The sequence below is a fragment of the Sorex fumeus genome, unplaced genomic scaffold, assembly GCF_029834395.1.
Source record: "Sorex fumeus unplaced genomic scaffold, SorFum_2.1 ptg000026l, whole genome shotgun sequence".
Lineage (NCBI taxonomy): Eukaryota > Metazoa > Chordata > Mammalia > Eulipotyphla > Soricidae > Sorex > Sorex fumeus.
The window spans coordinates 1890074-1906341 of record NW_026606083.1 but is presented as its reverse complement, the minus strand read 5'-3'; the positions used below and the strand labels follow the sequence as shown (position 1 = coordinate 1906341).

Below are 16268 nucleotides of genomic sequence, written 5' to 3'. Positions count from 1 at the left end.
TTTCTGAATATATAGTTATTGGAGAAATCCTGATGGGTAAAATAGACTGTCAGTGGGAGGAATTCAGCTACTCACTCCTACAACTCACATTCAAGAAAGAATAGATAATGGAGGTGTTTATTTCAGATTTACTATAGACCACAATTGTCTAAAACATGTTTCTGGTTTGATTTTATGGAAACAATTAAACTCAAAATTTACAGTTTAATGTATGATCATATTTATTGCTAATCTCCCCACTATGTTTTAATTTTGTCAAACAATTTGATAATAAGATATGGGTGTCATAGTATTTTCACTTTAAATATTTTATTATGCATGGTTCAGGAATGAGCAACTTCTCTGCATAGCCTCAGAGTCTGTGTAACACCTAAGCAAATCAATATTTTTTCAGTAATATCACCAATACACAACCCATGAAAATTCTCTCATGTTTCCTGATAAAAATACTCTATATGGTTATATTTTATTTTCATTTTGGATTCTTGTATGATTTGTATATGATGCACAATTAGGATTTGTGTATTTACATTTATTTGTCTTTACCAAGCAAAGTCTCATTAACTTGCATTGTTTTCTATTTCACCGAATATTTTCAAAACATTTTTTAACATTGAATTACTGTAAAAGTATATGTTTGATGCCTGTCTGACAACTAATCATCTTTTTGATAATTTTTAATCTAAAGATTATTGATTATTTTTAAATTAAAATTATATCTCTTTTGAATAAACAAGGTAAACTCTTCATGCAAATGTGACTATTTGGCTATCTTCTCTATTTCTCACAGAATCATAGCAAGTTCACTCTTATTTTAAGATAAAGCTCAAGAAAATAGATAAAATTGAATTAAAATAAAATTGAGAACAAAGATAAAATTGAGGGGCTGGAGCAATAGCACAGCAGGTAGGGCGTTTGCCTTGCATGCGGCCGACCCGGGTTCAATTCCCAGCATCCCATATGGTCCCCTGAGCACCACCAGGGGTAATCCCTGAGCTCAGAGCCAGGAGTAACCTCTGTGCATCGCTGCGTGTGACCCAAAAAGAAAAAAAAGATACAATTGAATTTATCACTTAGGAAATTACTAATTCTAAAACAAGCTATATATTTAGCCACTGGTTATTTTTTAATTTTCTATGCCTTAACATTTGTTTATACATTGTGCACATTCAAGGTACAATTCTTGTTTGTAAAATTAAAATTGATGTTGTTTGCCATAACGACGGTACTACTTGTGGTTTAATGATCTTGCCTAAATCAATAATTATTATTGCAGTGGTTTGAAATTTCCATTTTGTTTATTCCTATAAATGAGTCTCAGTCCTTCCCCTCTGCCTCCCTTCCAGTTTCCTCTTTCCTTTTCCTCCCTTCTATTTCCTCTTGTATCTTAACCTCTCATTTCTATATATACCTGGTTTCTTTATTAATAAAATATATTATTTCCATCATCATCTTGATATTGAGGTGTTTATTTTTTGATTTTTTTGTTAATGGGTTCTCCTTTGAACTGGCTTGACTTTGTATGTCTCCTGTTTTCTGGCACAACAAGATGTTCCAGGTTCACCTTGAACTTGTTTTTTTTTTTCTGCTTTAATGGAATCTGCCATTCCACATGCAGCTTTAGTTCTTTTTTGAAAATGCTAATTATACAGAAAGACCTAACCTTTGAATATTTCTTGCTTCTGGTGTATGGTGTTGTGTTTAGGTCCTTTCAAGGGTTTTCATCATGAAAAATACATGTTTCAGAACACCCAGACTACAGAAGAGCGTGTGGATATTCAAGTGAAATCTTACACTGATGTTCTTTCTCATCTGCCTCAATTGGATATATATTGCTTTGTTCCTGTAGTGAATATGCTATTTCTGAGAATTTTCATGATTGCTCATTTTAATCCCACAATATTCCACACATAGTTTTAGACTTGTACCACCAACACCATTACAAAGAAATTATCTTAAAAAGTTTAATATTATTTTAATTTTTATCATTTTTGGATAATTAATCACTTCTGTTGATGATAAAGTTAAAACTATACAGATAACTGACTCTTCTTAAAAGTTCCCTTTACTGAATCCAGAGAGATAGTACAGGGGGCAGGGTGCTTACCTTACACATGGTTCCCAGGTATAATACCCTGCATCCTATTTGTGATACTTTGAGCCCTGCAGGAATGATCCCTGACTCCAGAGTCCACAGCCAGAAGGAAGCCTTGAGCAGAACTGGGTGTAGCTTTGAGCAAAAACTGACAACAACAAATCTCCTTTTTCTGTCAAAATTCTCCTTTGACCCTTGCAAATGAAATTAGAAAGCAGTGAAAAAAAGTTTTTTCAAAGACACAATGAGATAAATTCACAGTATATGCGGGTTTCAGACTAAGAAACAAAAGAGGACTTTAAATAGTGTTGCAAACTGAAGATCAAGCACAAAAAGAATGAAAATTAAAATAATTTTATTTTGGAGAATTTGAAAGCATGTCAGTTACTTAATAAGCCACTAGTAGGATTTGCACTGCTGTATTTAGACTTCTTTAATTTTGTCTAATAAAATAGGTTTCAAAGTAGGCCACTCAGGCCTGAGAGAACTTATTTGTTGACACTAAGTGATTGATGAAAATCACAACGAAATATACAAGATACTTTTTCCTAACAGGATTGCTTCTTTCCCTTCTTCTGAATACGTGGATGCTGTTTTCTTTACTCTTTCCACTACAACATCCCGAACTTAAATAAGTTTCTTTACACTTACGTTGGTCTCAGTTCTGAACTTTTTACCTATTGCTCGGAATCCTCAGATTGAATTTATCAGTTAGGAAGTCATTAATTCTAAAAACAAGTATACATTTAGCCACTGGTTATGTTTTAATTTTCTATGCCTTAACATTTGTTTATACATTGTCCCCTTGATGTATAGTGAGCTCTTATTTCACTAAAACACACATCCCCACAATTATCCTACCCTATTTTAAGTTTATTTAGGAGTCTAGAATGTGAGGTCCGTGAGGGTGGGGCTCCCTAAATGAGCATGGAGGTATCCAATAAATATTTCTTAAAATACAAACAGAATTGCCAAAGAAGAATGGTTATGGTTTCTTCATTAATTGTATATGAAAATACAACTTCAAAAAGTTCATAGCTCAACTTTCCCTTTCATATTTTGACCTATTTTTCACTATTGTATCCATAAGACAGTATTGGAACAATCTTACTTTTTTGCTCTTCATGAAAATGCAATTAATGTGGCAAATGTTGGCTCTCTGACTTAAAATTAAATGGATAAATTATTATCTTAAAGTATTATTTTCAATTCTGTGCACCTGGCACCAAAGTTCAGACTATTCAAAACAAAACAAAATTCAGTTAACAACTGAAATCTTCAAAAGTGATGTTTGGGAAATGAATTTGAATATTAGTTCTGGTGATCTTAGAGAAGAGAATTTATTTCAGATGTTCCAGAATGAAGAAGAATTCTTGACTCATCCAGATAAATTAGTCATCAACTAAAAATATATAATATGCAAGAATATTATTAAAAATGATGAAATAGAGCAACTGTGAATTTAAAAGACAGGGTGATTAAGAAGAGTTTAGGTAAATATAATGCAGCAAATATAGTAAAAAAATTTTAATTTTAGAGATAAAATAAGTAAAGACTAAATTCATCATGGTAACTGTTAAAGGAGCTGGCTTTCCAAATGGCGTGGGCCCTGGAGACAGCACTGCTGAGAGAGTGCAGCTCTGAGAGCTCCTGACAGGGGTTTAGTTATCTGCACCGCAGGACCCTGAGCAGCAGGGAGTGAGACTCTCAGCCCCAGACAGTAGGTGTGGCCTGAATACCCCAGCACCACATGGCCAGAGCACCACACAGCCGTGGGCCCTTGCACTGGACTGAGAGTCTGGTTGATCATGAATCACTGCTGCGACCCCTCAGCCACTTGGGATGACCCTCGAGCCCCCACTACCAAAAGAAAATGAAGAAAAGCAATCAACTTTAAAAATCTGAAATACGTAAGTATTATAGAATCGCAACCTGCAAATGTATCAGTATAAACAAACTTTAATGTTATCTAATAAAATATAGTCATGTATTTAATTGCAATATGTAATTGCAATTCCAATATTTAATTGCAAATTAAAGATGTAATTGCAAATGTAACAATATAACCAATTTTAATGTTATTTAATAAATTATATTCTAATAATTAACCTGAAATTATTTAATATTCATTGTTATGGGAAAAGTGAAATTAAAAAAAAAAGACTGTTTTACAGGAGCACGTCACAATGAAGCTGAATTTTCTGCTTTTTCTGAATAACTGGTTAATTAATATTTTTATTACCATTCATATTGATGATTTAGAGTTGGCATGTTAATTATATTACTAGTTCAGATATTTTATTCTGGCTTTTATATTCATTAAAATTGAAGTTTATAGTTACATCTTTTGAATATTTACATTTGCTAGTTAGTGTGTGTGTGCATTTAGTTGTGGCAGCTGTCTCGGCTATATATTAAAAGACACTTTATTTTACATTGTTTTTCATGTTTTCACAGTTTTCATTTTTTACTTTGACATGATAGTAAACAGAATAAAGTGTGAAAAAAATTAGAAATAGTTGATGACTCAAATCTGTTTTACTTCTACTGTTCTAAATGAACAAACTCTATTTGCTTCATAAGAACCCTACTTAGGCTTTGGTGGGGCGGCTTCCTTGCAGTGCTTGGAGGAACCAGGGCTGCTCCTGGACAGTCATGGTTAACTTGGCTGGGTTCTACTCTGGGAACTGAGGATGTGGTACTGCATACCACAGCAGCAGCACTGGGGATGAGGTCTCAGACCTACGGTACTTTCTTGTGGTCACTTAGACACTTTTGACTTTAGTCTAAAAACGTGTTATTTGCCAATTCCAGGCTCTTGTTTTATTATTTTTTCACTTTAATTGTAGTCTTTCAGTCACACTTCAAAGAAGAAATTATTCAGATAAGGGTGTTAAATCATAGATAGTTACTCAGTTCATTTCCATTGAGGTAACAATGGGTTACAATCTGGTTATGTTTCAAGAAATAGCGCTTCACACCTGGAAAAATAAGTATATTATCCAGCACTTGACACAGAAGATCTTGTGAACACTGGCCACTGTTCAGCTGACCTACTCTACTCTATCAACCTCCCATCCATTCCCTTTCCTGATGGAAACACCATTATCTGTTGTCACATTGAGCAATTATTATTCTTTTTTGTTTCTTTATATTTTACATAAATTCTTTCAGATTTATTTCATTTAATTTAAGCACTTCATATTCTACTCTCATAGCAGATGTCAAGATATCTTCAAATAGATAAATAGATTGCATGATTATAATTAAAACACCTCTTTTAGTCATTCATAAGTTTATGAGTGTTTAGGTAGTTTCCATATCTTGGAGCACTGATGAAAGTTTAAAGTAACTTAATCATGTCCCATGTGTGATTTGATAAAATTAAAGTGGTGACTGAGATAAACTATTAATGCTGGTTTTCTGATACTCGTTACCTCTGCTTTGCTGATGACATCGTTCTAATAACACCAAACATCAGCCAAGCGGCACAAATGCTGACCAACTTCGACTGTGAGTATGGAAAGGTCAGACTACAGCTGAATCTTACGAAGACAATGTTTATGAGAAACAGCCTCGTTCCTGATGCCCCATTCGCTCTCAACGGAATGACCATCTCCGAATGCAACAGCTATGTGTACCTAGGTCAAGAAGTCAACATGACAAATGACCTGGCACCCGAGTTGCGCAGGAGGGAGAGAGTGGCTTGGAATTCTTTCAAGAACGTCGAAGAAATAGCTAAGAGGACGAAGAACCTCCGGCTTCGGGCACATCTCTTCGATTCCATTGTTCTTCCTGCATTAACATATGCCTCAGAGACCTGGGCCCTATGCAAACAGAATGAGAAAGCTATTTGGGCCTCCCAAAGAGGAATTGAAAGAGCTATGCTTGGAATATCACGTTTCACTCAAATGAGAGAAAGAATCCTGAGTTCTGACATCCGTCGACGATCAAGAATCAGGGACGCTGTCTAGTTTGCCAAGGTGTCAAATGTCAGATGGGCTGGTCACATAATGAGATTTAGAGACGACTGCTGGACTAGAGCTGTTATCGACTGGGTTCCACGGGATGTCAAAAGACCGCGTGGCCACCCACCTACCAGATGGTCAGACTTCATCAAGATCATGAACGATCGGTTTGAGGCTCTTCGTGTTCCTAGAGTGAACAGACGCCATTGGGCTACACTAGCATGCGACAGGGACAAATGGAGACGTTACTGGCGCCCCCTCGAGCAAATCGACAATTAACGGGAAGTCAAGTGATCAAGTGATCAATTTGTATGTAGCACTGTCCTCCCGTTGTTCATAGATTTGCTCCAGCGGGTCCAGTAATGTCTCCATTGTGAGACTTGTTGTTACTATATTTGGCATATTGAACACGGCATGGGTAGTTTGCCAGCTTTGATATGTGAGCAAGGTACTCTCGGTAGCTTGCTGGGCTCTCCGAGAGGGGCAGAGGAATCGAAACCGGCTGGGCCAGGCAGGCCTTGAGCTAGGCAAACGCCCTACCCCCTTTGCTATCGCTCCAGCCCTTGAGTGACTGTCCATTTGAATAATTTCCTCTTTTCGGTTTTTTATTCGCTCTTGTCATTTTACCCACTTAATTTCTTTCTCTGTCCCGGCTGATAATTGAAAGCCAAGACAGGCTCTTTGAAACAGAACATGATGCTGCAGACAAGCAGTATCTGAATCTAGAATCATCTGGAATTTCTCTCTCTTGAAACCTTGGCACAATTTACTCCTTTTTAATGCCCCATTTTTAGCTCTCATTGGATGGTAATAGAAATAATTACTTGAAATATTATAGGGTTGATGGGAAATTCAGTGACATGAAGCAGAAACCAACTGAGAACTCAGCACCTTCCAATCCATACTAAGCAACTAAATACAAATTTATTCCATTCACCAGAACTTTGACTCATACAAGTTCACAAACAATCTTGCATTTTAATTACCTGTTTCTGCCCATGATTTTCAGACTTAATTTTTAATTCTTTTTACATAAAACATATCCAAGACAGTGATGTAATTCAGTGCTAGGATACATGCTTTTCACATCTGAGGTCCTATGTTCAATGCCTGACACTTTTCCAAAAGCAAAAGCATTTATCTAGAATTCTACTATTGAGAGCGGGGGAGCAGGGGATGTAGCTCAGTGGTAGAGCGCATGCTTTGCATGTATGAGGCCCCGGGTTCGATCCCCGGCATCTCCACTACCTTTAGGGCCAGAGCGATAGCACAGCGGGTAGGGCGTTCGCCTTACAAGCGGCTAACATGGCCGACCCGAGTTCGATTCCTCCGCCCCTCTCGGAGAGCCCGGCAAGCTACCGAGAGTATTTGATATGCCAGACACAGTAACAACGAAGTCTCCAATGGAGACGTTACTGGACCCGCTTGAGCAAATCGACGATCAACGGGAGGGCCTTTACCTTTTACCTTTACCTACTATTGATGTACAGATTACTTTAATATAACAATATTCAAAATATGAAAGTGATATATTATAAATTAAATACCACTCATAATGCCTATTCAGTTTCAAAGCCAGGACTGTCACTGTCACTGTCCACCTGTTGTTCATTGCTTTGCTCGAGCAGGCCCAGTAACATTGTGAGACTTGTTGTTACTGTGTTTGGCATATTGAATATGTCACGGGTAGCTTGCCAGGCTTTGCCGAGCGGGCGAGATAATCTCAGTAGCTTGCCAGGTTCTCTGAGAGGGGCAGAGGAATCGAACTTGGGTCGACCTGGTCAGCTGCGTGCAAGGCAAACTCCTTACCCGCTGTGCTATCACTCAAGTCCAAATTTACAAATATGATTTGTGTGAGATTAAAATGCAGTGTAATTCAAATGTAATCATAAATTGAATATTACTTATGATGTTATTTTCTGAAATTAAACACTGATGTGTAACATAATCATAATGAAAATGTGATTTTGCATTAGGCATGGTTTTTGGTTTTTGCTTTTCTCAAAAGACATATGACAAATGAATCAGATGTGGTTTAAATATGACAAATGAATCAGATGTGGTTTGAATTATGCAACAATATTTAACTGTTTAAATATTACCCACAGGACGAGTTCTATCAACTTCGTTCAGTTTTCTTTCAAATCCTGCGCAGCTCGGGTGCCAGGTCATTTGTCATGTTGACTTCTCGACCTAGGTACACATAGCTGTTGCATTCGGAGATGGTCGTTCCGTTGAGAACGAATGGGGCATCAGGAACGAGGCTGTTTCTCATAAACATTGTCTTCGTAAGATTCAGCTGTAGTCCTACCTTTCCACACTCACGGTCAAAGTCGGGATTGTGTTTTTGTTTGTGCTTTATTTTAATATTCTTTATCTCAGTAACTAGTTAGATGTTAAATTACATAGATTGAAAAAAATTCTTTTATTGTCAAATTAAAGCAAGTTGTTATTAAAAGAATTTTCCAAGGCATTTGAATTGCATAAAGCATTTTCTAAAAATAGCTGGTTCATTAAAAGATACAAAGTAGTATACAGTTTAAATGCTTATGAATGACATTTAGGGGTTACTATCTGAATGTTTCTGAGATGATTGTATGTAGTGAAAACATGAAAACATTTGTTTTAAGAACATACTCAGAGTAATAATGTCCACTCACCAGTGTTTTTCAGTATAGACTTGTAAGGTCACAGTACAGAAATCAGGTGAGTTAAAGAATGTTGATTACTGGAAAGAAATGTGAACTACTCTTATTTACAGATGACTTGAAAATATAGAAAAACCTAAAGACTCCACAAAAATAATATATCAATAAAATAAAGTGACAGACTACAAATCAAGATAAAATATCATTTACATTCTATATTTTAAAAAAAATTAAAAAAATATGATTCACAATTGAATGAAATGCTAAAGTACCAAGGATAAACGTTAAAAGAAGGAGAATATATATCATAAAACTCAGTGTCATTAAAATGAATAGAAGACAGGAAATGGAAAATTGTCACATATTTATGAAGTGCAAGAATTAGTTTTATTAAAAAGTTCATACTAAAAAAAATTAATCAGATTCAGTCAATCCCATTAAAAATTACAATGACGTACTTTGAGGATGGTATCACCCTGCCGAACCCCTCTCTTGACATCAACGATCACTTCTTTGTAGAATGGTGAGATCCTGGTAGTGAATCCGCAATACAGCTCACAGAGGATCTTGATGTATTGGGCTTGAACGCCCCGATTGGCTAGGGCTTCAATGACCGCTTCCGTCTCAACAGAATCAAAGGCCTTCTTTAAATCAATGAACGTTAAACAGAGCGGCATCTTGAACTCCCGAGAAACCTCAATGAGTTTGGATATGGTCGATGGTGCTGAATCCTTTGCGGAACCCGGCTTGCTCGCATGGTTGTCCGTCATCTAGTGTTCTGCCAATCCTATTTAGGATGGCTCGAGTGAACAACTTGTAGATGACAGACAATAGGCCGATAGGGCAATAGTTGCCAATGTCATGGATGTTTCCCTTCTTGAACAGTAGCACGGTCCTGCTGGTTTTCCATTGGGACAGAACCTTGCATTCAGACAGGTAGCGAGTGAAGAGCCGAGCCAGTGTATTGATGAGTACTGATGGCAGGTTCTTCAGGTGTTCAGGTCTGACCTTGTCTGGGCCGGGTGCTGTTTGTTTCTTTACCAACTCTTCAGTGCCACCCTTGAGAACATCATGCGACGACTGGAATGGGAAGGAATGGGAGTGAAGATAAATGGTCGGCAATTACACCACCTCCGCTTTGCTGATGACATTGTTTTAATAACACCAAACATCAGCCAAGCAGAACAAATGCTGGCCGACTTCGACCATGAGTGTGGAAAGGTAGGACTACAGCTGAATCTTACGAAGACAATGTTTATGAGAAACAGCCTTGTTCCTGACGCCCCATTCGCTCTCAATGGAACGACCATCTCCGAATGCAACAGCTATGTGTACCTAGGTCGAGAGGTCAACATGACAAATTACCTGGCACCCGAGCTGCGCAGGAGGAAGAGAGCGGCTTGGAACGCCTTCAAGAACGTCGAAGAAATAGCTAAGAGGACGAAGAACCTCTGGCTCCGGGCACATCTCTTTGATTCCACTGTTCTTCCTGCATTAACATATGCCTCAGAGACCTGGGCCCTACGCAAACAAGATGAGAATGCTATTCAGGTCTCCCAAAGAAGAATAAAAAGAGCTATGTTTGCAATATCAAGTTTCATTCAAATGAGAGAAAAAATCCAGAGTTCCGACATCTGTGGACGATCAAGAATCAGGGACGCTGTCTCATTTGCCAAGGTGTCAAAAATCAGATGGGCTGGTCACATAATGAGATTTAAAGACGACTGCTGGACTAGGGCTGTTACTGACTGGATTCCACGGGATGTCAAAAGACCGCGTGGCCGCCCACCTACCAGATGGTCAGACTTCTTCGTCAAGATCATGAACGATCGGTTTGAGGCTCTTCATGTTCCCAGAGCAAACAGATGCCATTGGGCTACACTAGCACGTGACAGGGACAAATGGAGACGTTACTGGTGCCTACTCGAGCAAATCGACGACTAACAGGAAGTTAAGTGATAAGTGATTAAGTCACTTTGAGGATATAGAGCAAAAATTCCCAATTATTTTTTAGAATCACTAATCCAACAGAGTAGAAAAAAGGATCATAAGAAAAGATATAGGAGGCATTGTGTTACCCAGACTTATATTATAAAGTTATATTAATCCAAATGTGTATTATTAGAATTCAAACAGTTACCGCAACCAATTAAATAGAATTGAGAACCTGGAAACACGATCTTGATAAAACCTAAAGACAGTACATTACTATTTTATTAACTGGGGCAGGAGACAAAGGAAAGTCTCTTCAAATCATGGTACTGAGAAATTGAATAGTCACAAGAAAAGAAATTAATTTAGTATCTCACACTATGAATAAATGTTAAGTCATAATCAAAATAGATTAAGACATAAATGTTATATTCTACTTCATAAATTTCATGAAACAAAACATAGGCATAACACTCTATGACATTGACGTCAGTGGCATCTTCAAGGATCAGTTGCACTGGCAGGGAAAACAAGAGTGAAAATTTTAAAAATGGAAGAAAATGCTTTCACTCTGTACGTCAGACAAACATCTGAGATATGTAAAGCACTCATGGAACTTCCCATAAAAATTTTAAAAATGGAAAGAAGGGCGCCTACATTGGTGATTTCACTCTTCCAAAGGAATAATACAAATGACTGTGAAAAAATACTCAAATTAATTGATTTCCAAATCAAACACAAATCAAAATGATAATGAGCTATCTGCTTAGACAAGGAAGAAAAGTCTATCAAAAGAATATAAATAGGTATTGACTTGGCTATAGAGAAAAAAGAATCTTCATTTATTGTTGCTAAATGAAAACTTATTCAAATTCTTTGTAAGGTAGTATGGATAGCTCTCAAAACATTGAAATAGAACTCTGAGATGACCTTAACATTTCACTGCTTGGTATCTAGCCCAGCTACACTGGACCTCAATTTGGAAAGATATATGCACACCAATGATCTTTGCATCAGTATCCACAATAACCAAGTCCTGGAAATAACTAAAATGTGAAATGATAAATGAATCAATGAAGAAATTATGGTTTGTAGGACTGAAAAGATAGTATAGGGGCTAAGATACCTGCCTTGAGCAGCCATCCCTGTTTGAATTCTGTACTCCATATGGTCCCATGAGTACCACCATGAATGATCCCTATGAACAGAGCTAGGGTTTAGTGCTGAGGACTTCCAAGTGTTATCCCCAAATCAAAATATAAAATATAAAGTGGAATTAGTTGTTTACTCACAGTGAAATGAATAAATCTGCTTACCTATTAGAAGATATCCTACTGTTATCTAAAACATGCATGTCATGCTAAGCAAAATAAATCACACAGATTATATAAGGTGATTTGACTCATCTCTGATCTATAAAGAAACAAAGCAAAAAAGTCCAATCTAGTAAGAGTGGGGTAGTATGTGGAAAATTATTGTAGTACAATGGTGGAGGAATATCATTTTGTGTGTACATATGATGTGGTAAAGACTATAGCCGCAGCATATAAATTTGACAACTTTCTAAGTCAATGTTACCTAAAATATGACAAGGTCATATTTAAAGTCAAGGTAAGTGGATATGCAAGTGCAAATATAATGCACATAATTTTGATGGTATTTAATGGCATTTTGACAATGTCTGTTATTAAAAAATGTTTTCTATTAATGTTGTTCGTCGATTGCCTCGAGCAGGCCCCAGTAACGTCTCCTTTATCCTAGCCCTGAGATTTTTTAAAAAGTGCCATATTCAAGGCTCTTTCAGGGTTAGGAGAATGAGACCCATTATTGTTACTGGTATTTGGCATATTGGATACGCCACAGGGAGTTTGCCAGACTCTGCCGTGTGGGCAGGTTACATTCGGTAGCCTGCCAGTTTGTCCAAAGTAGGAATGAGAGGCTACGTGCTTCCTGGAGCTGGGTTTTATAGTCTCTGAGTCATGGTTGTTGATGGAATTACACGGCACCAAGGGGCCAGTTGGTGGGTGTGCCCCTGCCTACTGGAATTTGGAGGATCTGGGTGGAGGATGCTCAGCCCTGTTCCGAGCAGGCTTGGCGATCTCAGTTTGCCTTTGTTCCTCTACCAGTACCTTCATGCAGGTGTAGAGTGCTCTCAGCCTGGTGGTGGCTGGTTCTGGAGGTCTTCGGCAGCCGGAGCCTTGGTTGGGGCTGAGAGGAAGCTCAACCCGCTCCACTCCAAGGAACCCTGGCGAGGACAGCCAGGCGCAGGGGCAGGAGACTCTATTAATGAATCAATGGAAACTCAAACTTTTGGCAGGGAGTCAGAGCAAATTACAGGTGTTTGCCTTGCAGATGCCCAACCTTCCTCTGTCACCCAGAACCACATATGGTTGCTCAGTACCACCTGCAGTCAGCAGGAAGAGCTGGCTATGTAATGACTATACCAAATTCATTGCTAGACATATCAGTATTACTAAGCATTTTGTTCTCTGTAAATGAATATGATGATTATGAGCTATTTTATATTCAAATGTTTCATGCACATAGTTTTCCAAAATATCAAGCAAAAGTTAATATATATACACAATTCTATAAACATGCATATGAATATATATACAATAATGTATACAATTCTATATGTATGTTTCAGGATTATAGTTTTACCTCTCTGACTTTATAGATAGATAGATAGATAGATAGATAGATAGATAGAGATATCTATATGTCTACAATTTTACATACACAATTTTACACTCACAATCTATATAGATATATTGATGGAGAATCTGTATATCTCTATCTCTATATAAAGTTGTGTGTGTATTCCTCACCTATTTTACCTTCCGCTCCATTAACCGCCATTATATTTTCAGATTATGAATTGCTTTTTTTATTTTAGCAGTTCATTTGCCTTATTCCTTTATATTTCATCTATAAAAGAAATCATTTGTATTTAAATTTTTTTCTGATATTTGACCTAGCATAAATACCTCAAAAGCCCATGTGTCCCCAGGGTTTAAATGGCCATTGGCTGCATGCAAGGGAAGAGTCTTCACCCCTGGACTAGCTCTCTGGCCCTAAATCCACGTAGTTTTACGTAATCACCCTCTGATGGGGATTTAGGTTGTTTTCATATCTCAACTATTATGGACAGCATTTAAACAAATATAAGCTCATATATATTATTTATATTTTATCAAATCGATGTTCCCAAATGAATACCTAGAAGTGGAATTTTATCATATAGGAGTTCTATTTTTTAATCCTTTGAGAACACTACATTACTGTTTTCCCTGTTGTGTAAACACAAAAAGACAGCAGACGTCTATCTCTTCGCTGTCCACGTTAGGTAATCTCAGGCCGTTTCCCCACTGCAGGGAGGTGGAACGTGATGGGCAGGCGAAGGAAGGAAAGGAGAGCCAGGCTAGTTGATCTTAGTTGCAGTTTATTCCAATCCTCTCTCCATTAACTCCTGCCTCTCCTCTGCCTCCCCCAGCCCACTCTTACAGTCTCTTTATATCCCCCAGCATGAGGGGTTGGTGTTGTGTGAACATTCGTTCAGTCAGAGGCACAAAAAGAATCTATGTCATGGAGAGCCCAGGTTCTCTCAGACTTGTGTCCCTGGTAGATAACCCTGAAATCTCCTTTCATTGATCATGATACCTCTAAAGGGCGCAATGCAGTGGCTTCATTAAAAGGAGTTACAGAAAGAACATTGAGGCAGCAAAACATACATTGTTTCTTTGCATCTCAGGCCAGTAATTTTGGCCTCCAGAAAGAAGATACAAAACCAAAACTGAAACCTTTCTTGGGCCACCAGCACTTGGATTTGCATCCCAAAGACTAGTCTGGCTAGAGCCCTATATCCCAAAGGTCAGGCCTGGCTAGCACCTAAGATCTGCATGTCAAAGACCAGCCAGTTTTCTGTGAGAAAAGGAAAACTTCCTCTTACAATATACTGAAATTATTTACTGAAGTCGTTTAGAACGGGGGAAAAATGTTCAGCTTCATCCAAACCAGTCAGGACACATGAGAAATCTCGCCCATTTTCATGGGTTCCTGTGTTCCTGCCCATTGTGCGGTGAAGTCTACATGGGCTCACCCTCACAGCTCAGTCCAACCGCAACAGGTTGGGGTAATAATTACACATAGGTGTGATCACAATATATAGGGGTTGAATTCTTTCCCTCAGGAAAAGCTGCTTATAGGACAGATTCTCATTTAGCAGATTGACCCACCCTAGAACGGAATCCCCTGGGTTGGTTTCTCCTCTCCTTGTCCAACAAACATATAAGCATACATAATATAAATCATTTTGTATGGATACAGTAAGAAATACTTTAAGCTTATAGAATTGCTCTCCTAGGGCCATCTTGATCTCATACTACATTGCTCAGGCCAGAGAGTCTTTCCTATCCTTAGCAGGGTCCTAGTCTCGTCATTACTTTTGGATCATGACAACATTTGTCTATGATCAAACTCCTAACTTATAGTTAAGAATCATGGCACTTTGGCCTGGCTCATTTCGATGCCAGGGTAGCTCACAGATTGCTGTAGGTCCATTCAGTCCCTCTTTGGGATCCTGCTTTTGGGGTGCTAGGAACTAAGGGCAACTGAAGCTTCAGTCGAGAAAGCAGATGCCTGGGAGTGAGTAATACTCAAAGCCAATTAAATCCTAAGTTACAAAGCATAATATTAACTGTCTTCCTGTATCTATACAAAAAGGACGTTGCATTAAAGTAAAGTAAAGGTAAGTAAAGGCCCTCCCGTTGATCGTTGATTTGCTCGAGCGGGCCCAGTAACGTCTCCATTGGAGACTTTGTTGTTACTGTGTCTGGCATATCGAATACTCTTGGTAGCTTGCCGGGCTCTCTGAGAGGGGCGGAGGAATCGAACTCGGGTCGGCCATGTTGGCCACTTGTAAGGCGAACGCCCTACCCGCTGTGCTATCGCTCCAGCCCTGCATTAAAGTAAACTATTCAAAAGACATAAGGAGAGGAGAAAAGCAATATTAACTTACAATACAAGTACAAGAATCTGACCTTACAAATTAACAGATTCTGATTAGGGGAAAAGCTGATTAACTGGTTGGGGTGGAGAGCATAGAAGTGGTTACAGATAAAGAAAGGAATGGAAGTGAATTGGATGCACTGTGATGGGTCACTGTCACTGTCACTGTCCTCCCATTTTTTATCGATTTGCTTGAGCTGGCCCAGTAATGTCTTCATTTTGAGACTTGTTACTGTGTTTGGCATATTGAATACGTCATGGGTAGCTTGCCAGGCTTTGCCGTGCGGGCAAGATACTCTCGGTAGCTTGACGGGCTCTCTGAGAGGGGCGGAGGAATGGAACCCGGCTTGGCCGGGCTGGCTGTATGCAAGGCAAACACCCTACCTCTGTGCTATCACTCCAGCCCACTGTGATGGGTGTAATCTGTTAAAAGCCTAAGCTCCTTGTGACGAGGGAGAAAGGACAAATCGATTGTTATTCTACACCTATTGCTGCACCCAAAGTACAAGGGTCCCTGATTTTCCACATCCTATCCATACTGGTTATTCTGAAAAGAGTGACATCTGATTTGGTTAATTTTTCAACTAATAAGTGATTATTTCATATGTATATAGC

General features: G+C 38.4%; 1 protein-coding gene and 1 non-coding gene across 3 annotated transcripts in view; both read left to right on the top strand.

The window, feature by feature from the left end:
- Window positions 1-16268, top strand: part of GRM5 (glutamate metabotropic receptor 5) — a 607899-nt gene that overhangs the window by 114103 nt on the left and 477528 nt on the right. The gene's annotated exons all lie outside the window — the stretch shown is intronic.
- On the top strand, window positions 7236-7307 carry TRNAA-UGC (transfer RNA alanine (anticodon UGC)). Its single transcript has one exon. It is a non-coding gene; the product is annotated as a tRNA-Ala (tRNA).